Below are 6,557 nucleotides of genomic sequence, written 5' to 3' on the forward strand. Positions count from 1 at the left end.
TTTATTGGAGCTCCCTTGTATGTTACTTTCTGTTTCTCCCTTGGTGCCTTTAAGATTCTCTCTTTGTCTCAGAATTTTGCCATTTTAATGATGATGTTCCTTGAAGTAGGCCTCTTTGGGTTCCTCTTGTTTGGGACTCTCTTGATTCCTGGATTTGTGTGACTTTTTCTCTCATCAAATTAGGGAAGTTCTCCATCATTACTTTGTCAAATAGGTCTTCTATCCCTTGCTCTTCTTCTTCTGGTATTCTTGTTATATGGGTATTATGACATTTCATATTGTCTTTCATTTATCTTAATCCCTCTTCATTCTTTCTGAGCCTCTTTTTCTTTCCTTGCTCTTCCTGGGTGTTTTTTTCTACTTTGTCCTCCAACTTGCTGATCCAATCTATTGCGTTATCAGTCCTGCTTTTGATTCTTTCCACTGTGTTCTTCAATTCAGAAATTATATTCTTCATTTCCTCTTGGCCCTTGTTGATAATGTCTGTTTTCTTTTTTATGTTGATATAGTTTGCAGTGAGTTCATTATAGTTCCCCTGTAGTTTCTGGTAGTTCAGTGTGAGCTCATTGAACTTTCTGATAACCAGTGCTTTGAATTCAATATCTGACAGCTCCCTTGCCTCTATTTCATCCAACATTCTTTCTGAGGCTTTCTCCCTTCCTTTCATTTGGGGATTGTGTTTTTTCTTTGTCTTCCCATTGTTTGTGAGACTCTTCTTGGTAGCTTCAGCTTCTTAAATTTGATTTGTTCTGGCTCCCTGGGTTTATGGTGTGAACTTCTGTGGTAGAATACCTATGAGATTCAGTGGTGTAGTCTCCTTGATCTCACAATCTCACTGGTCTCAGGCTGTCCTTTAAGTTGGCTCTGTGTTTGTCTTTGGGTTTTGATTGTTTTGGGGTCTTTCCTTGGTGTGTCCTTCCCACCAGCTGGTTAACTGATGGTCCCTCTGTCCACCACCTCTTGTAATTTGTTGTGCTGGTGAGGGCAGGTTGTGTTGAAGCTAGTTCCTCCATGTGTACAAGGTTTTGGGGATTCTCTTTTTCTCTTGTTCAGTTGTTTGTACTGGGTAGTTTCTGCACTATCTAGTTGTATTTCCAAATAGGTCCTGGATTTGTGTGGTCTGGGTTGTTTCCACTTCCTCCTTCACCTTCTTCTGTTGTTATTTGTTGGTGGTTCCTTATTGTTGGGTTTCCTCTTCCAGTGGGTATCCTGGTGTTCACCACTTCCACCTACACTTTTTTTGTGATCAGTTGGAAGGGAAGGCAAAATGGTTTAAGACAGCAAGAGAGTATTCTGTGATATTTACAGTAGCAGCCAGTAGAGAAGAGATAGGCAAACCTTTGGCTATGTGTAGTGTTAACCATGATCTTCAACCCAATTGGCCACATTTTAGAAAGGATGGACAGAAGATAAGACTCTTGTTGAGGAGGGAAGGATTGTGAGTGGGACCTAGAAAGCAGTGAGGTTGTGGGGGGTCAGATTCGGAGGTAAAGTGAGAGTAAAGGATAGTAAATAGGTATAGTGTGTGAGAGAATAGAGTTAACAACTGCAGTAATAGAGTTCAGGAAACTGTGAAGTGGGCTAAGATCCAGGAGGGGTGTTGTGAAGTATTTACAATTGCATGGAACAGCTATTATTTACAAAAGTATTAGAGCAACAATCATATGACAATATCTATGTGATCTGGATTTGAATAGTGTGCTAAAAAACACAAGTGACATGAAGGACAGTAAATTAGCAATACAATGTGGAAGAGAGAAAACCTGTCAAATGATAAAATATAACAAGCTAAGCAAAGAAGACTTATACAAAAAGAAGACAAATACAAAAATACTATTAAAATAAAAGATGTAAGAATAATGAAAAAATAATAATACAAATATGCAGTGACTTAAAGGTTCTCTGAAATAGCAAAGTGAAATCTGTCTCATTGTTTCAACTGTTGGGATGCCCCTCTTTGGGTCCAACTCTGGTCCTTTCACAGTTTCAGGATTTTTAAAATATTTATTTATTTTATTGGTTATGCCATTACAGTTGTTCTATTCCCCCCTTCATTCCCCTCCACCCTACCCCCCCATCCCCACCATTACCCCCCCTTTAGTTTATGACCATGTGTCTCAAGTTCTTTAGATTCTATATTTCCCATGCTATTCTTGCCCCCCCATCTATTTTCTATCTACTGTCTATGCTACTTATTTTCTGTACCTTTTCCCTCCTTCTCCTCCTCCCCCTCCCCTGTTGCTAACACTCCTTGAGATCTTCATTTCTATGTTTCCACTCCTGATCTAGCTGTCCTTTTAGTTTGCTTTCGTTTTAGGTGTGGTTCTTAATAACTGTGAGATTGCTGTCCTTTCACTGTTCATGTTTTTTAACTTATTTTTCTTAGATAAGTCCCTTTAACATTTCATATAATAAGGGCTTGGTGATGATGAACTCCTTGAATTTGATCTTATCTGAGAAGCACTTTATCTGTCCTTCCATTCTAAATGAAAGTTTTGCTGGATAGAACAATCTTGGTTGTAGGTCTTTGGATTTCATGACTTGGAATACCTCTTTCCAGTCCCTTCTTGCCTGTAAGGTGTCTTTTGAGAAATCCGCTGACAGTCTGATGGGGACTCCTTTGTAGGTGACTGTCCCCTTAGCTCTTGCTGCTTCTAGGATTCTCTCCTTCATTTTAATCTGGGCTAATGTAATGATGATGCACCTTGGTGTGTTTCTTCTTGGGTCCAGCTTCTTTGGGACTCTCTGACAGTTTAAAACACTGGTGGTCAGGATCCTCACAGAACTGGTTGATTATACCCACAAATTAGACAAACATATGAAGGCGAAACTAATTGAAATGAATGGAATTGCACAGGAAACCAATAGCAATGAAAAGGAAACTGAGACTCAAATCAATGGAGTGGACAAGAAGGCAAATAATGGCCAAACAGAAAAGAGTGAAGAAGCAAGAATTCAAAAAAAATGAGGAGAGGCTTAGGAACCTCCAGGACATCTTTAAACACTCCAACATCCGAATTATAGGGGTACCAGAAGGGGGAAAGGAACAGCCACTAGTGGAAAACTTATTTGAACAAATAATAAAGGAGAATTTCCCCAATCTGGCAAAGGAAATAGACTTCCAGGAAATCCAGTTTCAGGTTTTTTTGTCTCACTTGTGGGTATTTAAAAAAAAAAGCATGAGAAGGGAGGAGGAAGAGATAAAATTGGAGAGAAAGAAAGAAGGAATAAAACAAGATAGAAGAAAAGAGGGGAGAAAAGGTATTGAAAGATGAAAATAAAAATTAAAAAAAAAAATAAAAGATTACTTTAAAAAAAGAAAAACCTCTTGTTGGTTTCAAACTGGCCAAAGGCCAAACTGGTTTTCATGGTCTTGCTGGATGCAGCAGGCTGAGGGGACAATGGTGTGACTTTTCTTCCTTTTTTATGTCTACTCAGCCAGTCTTGCTTGAGCTGCCCCTAGAGCTTATATGGTGCCTCTCCCCCACGCCTTTGGTGTGGGATCCAGGTCTTCTCAGAGGCTCTTTCCCTGGGGTTACTGCTGTTGGCTGGGGTGGGTGCACGCATGGGAGCTTGTCCAGGCTGCCTCAGTCCCTCCCCAGTGCTAAGGGGATGTGTAGAGCCTTTCCTGCAGCCTTCCACGGAGCCTCGGGATCACTGCCTGGCTGGGAGGGGAGTAGGCCTAAGGGCTGTTGCAGAAGAATTCCTCAAACAGTTTTTCGTTTTGAGAAATCCCTCCTACTCCAGCCTGCAGCTCTGTATAGCCCAATTCTCCAGCCAGACCGGTGACTATCGGGGTCAGTTCCTGTCACTGTGCAGCTCTCAACTCTCCCAAACCAGTGACCACAGACTCCATAGGTGATCACAACTCCTGTGTGTTTGCCTCCTTGTCCTTATTCCCCTCTCTGTGACTTCAAGCAACCAGGTCTCTCCTGATGCTGCTTAAACCTTGTTTAGCGGGAGAGGGAGGGACCAGTTTACCTGGCTCTCTCCCAAGGACTGTGGTAGGCCCACAGCTTCCAAGGAGTCTGTGGTGGACCCAGTGCTGGCACAGGGCGCAGGGCCCCGGGCCTGGGGCTACAGCCTCCCTGGTCCCCGTGCTGGTCCCTAAGACCTTACTGCCCTGAAGCACTCTCCTTACCATCTGGTTTTTCAGTGTCCACTACAATTTTTGGTCTCTTACTTTCATATATGCTGGGGTACTGTTGGCTGTTTGCTCTGTTCCTCCATAGATTGGCTAGGTTTTCCTCCTATGTGTAGGGAGAAGTGGAATCTGCTCCCTTCTGCTCTGTCACCATCTTTTGACCCAGGTAGTGTTATTTTGATGAAGGAATATGTTTACCACATATACTTTATTTAACACACTCTGAAAAACAACATATACAAAAAAGATGTTTCTAATAATGCTAGTTGTATATGTCAGTAACAGCAATGTTATTTGAGTAGATGTATTCACCACATTGATATGCACTTAAAATATTCCATATTAAAAGTATTTTGAATTTTTATTTAAAATATTTTGTAAAGGTACATGTATAAAATATGTTTCTAAGGATGATATTTGTATATCTTAACAATATTAGGGTTACTTCACTGGCAGAATGTGGTCAGCACATTTTGGAGCATGAAATACACTACCAAGTGACATGTATAAAAGATCTTTCTTTACATGAGTGATAAATTTAATTGTGCCCATTTAATGATTTTTCCAGGAAAAAACTACATTATGACATACATGCTACATTGAATACACTTGAAAAAGGAGCATGTACACTGTCTTCAGCCTCATTTGTACACCCACACTTTCATTCTGTCCTCACCCCCTTTCCTCACCACCTTTTCCCTCCACACTTTCCTCTTCTCTTCAACTAGAGCACTTCTCTCTGAAATTGCATTCTGGGGACCCAGGCCCAGCCCACCACTGTCACCATTGCCTGAGGAAAGAGAGAAGAGGCCCCTCTAGAAGAAAATGTCAGTCACCTCTAGGGAAGAGTTCACTGCCCACCTATTCACCTACTACCCAATACCCCCCTGCTGCATTCATGGATACAGCCCTTTGTTCAAAGTGGTACAATCAAGAGGATTATATCTTGAATTTTGTGTTGCAGATAGTAAAGATGTTAATGTAAATTTTGAAAAATCCAAACTTACATTCAGTTGTCTTGGAGGAAGTGATAAGTATAAACATGTAATTAAAATTTATCCAAATGACTTCAAGCATTAAAAAAAGGACAGATCAATTTTATGTTGTTTACAAAAAGGAGAATCTGGCCAGTCATGGCTAACATAATAAAAAGAAAAGGCAAAGCTTAATTGGCTTAGTATGAACTTTAATTAGAAGGTCTAGGGAGATAATTCAGATGAAGACATGTCTAATGTTCATTATTTTTCTGAGATGGATGGTGATGAGGATGTAGATTCACCAGAGGTAGATGATGATCATGATTCACGAAATAGTAATGATGAAAAAATTCCAGATCTGTACTAAGGAATGTTGTCATCATCATATTTTAAGAAAGAAAAATAATTTCTCTGAAAGATTTAATTGAGAGAATTCCTGTGTTGATAGCTCTAAAGACGGATGCTGCACTTGCTTTCTTTAATCCATTTTTCAACTTGTTTGTTTTCTTAAAGGCTTCAAATAAGGATTCATATGTACTATTGTATGGGACAATTTTAAGTCAGCAAAGGCAATAATGTTATATACAAACATTTCCCAAACTTCCATGATGCTGTTAAGGTCCTAGGCAATTGATAGAGCAGTTCTGATAAAAACATTTCACCTAAGTCACCATTACTTCATAACATAGATATGGACATGAAAGAAAGCTCTTGGTTTACAAAAACATAACTAAGTTTTAGATCTTAGAACATGAACTCAAACTGGCTGAAAACAAATTGGTTCATACCTTAAACTGGTGAACTGTTGTTCCTCTGGTATATTTTTCAGGGTTTTTCCACTAAAGTATTATTTTTCAAAAATTTACCTCATGTAATTGTACATAACTTCTTAGTGTTCTAGATGTACCTTAGCTAAAACTTAGTGAGTGCCTTAAGGCCTATACATTTGGTATTGTTTTGCCCTTAAACATTTATATCTCTCGGGATGGAAAATGAAGAAAGGCTGTATGTTGTTGCTTGAGAGTGTGTAAATTTAGATGAAATTTATATTTACATTCTCAATATGGCAAATGAGTGGAAAATTAACACACTATTGAATTCTTTATTTTTATTTTTGATTCACCTTGTTTTAGGGCTGAAAACTTCACTTTATTTTAATGACAGTGGGAATTTTATTAAATGTCTACAATTTTTCTTGTGCTAATTGAAAAAACTTTTATTGAATTTATTGGGGTGTGATATTAAGAATGAGGAGGACTGAAGATGGCAGCAAGGTAGGTGGGAGCTGAACCCACTTGCTTGTACTCCCAACTGGGACACCTAGCCAATCTTCTGAAGAACAGAGTGAACAGCCAATGAAATCCCAGCTTATATGAAATTTGGGAGCCAAAATTGTAGAGGATATTGAAAAACAGGCAGTAAGGAGTTTGCATTAA

General features: G+C 39.3%; 1 pseudogene; it reads left to right on the forward strand.

Moving 5' to 3' along the window:
• Window positions 1-5,042: 5,042 nt before the first annotated feature.
• Window positions 5,043-5,488, forward strand: LOC119056415 (prostaglandin E synthase 3-like; annotated as a pseudogene).
• The last annotated feature ends 1,069 nt before the right edge of the window (window positions 5,489-6,557 follow it).

Source organism: Artibeus jamaicensis, unplaced genomic scaffold (genome assembly GCF_021234435.1).
Source record: "Artibeus jamaicensis isolate MK-2021 breed Jamaican fruit bat unplaced genomic scaffold, CSHL_Jam_final contig_414, whole genome shotgun sequence".
Lineage (NCBI taxonomy): Eukaryota > Metazoa > Chordata > Mammalia > Chiroptera > Phyllostomidae > Artibeus > Artibeus jamaicensis.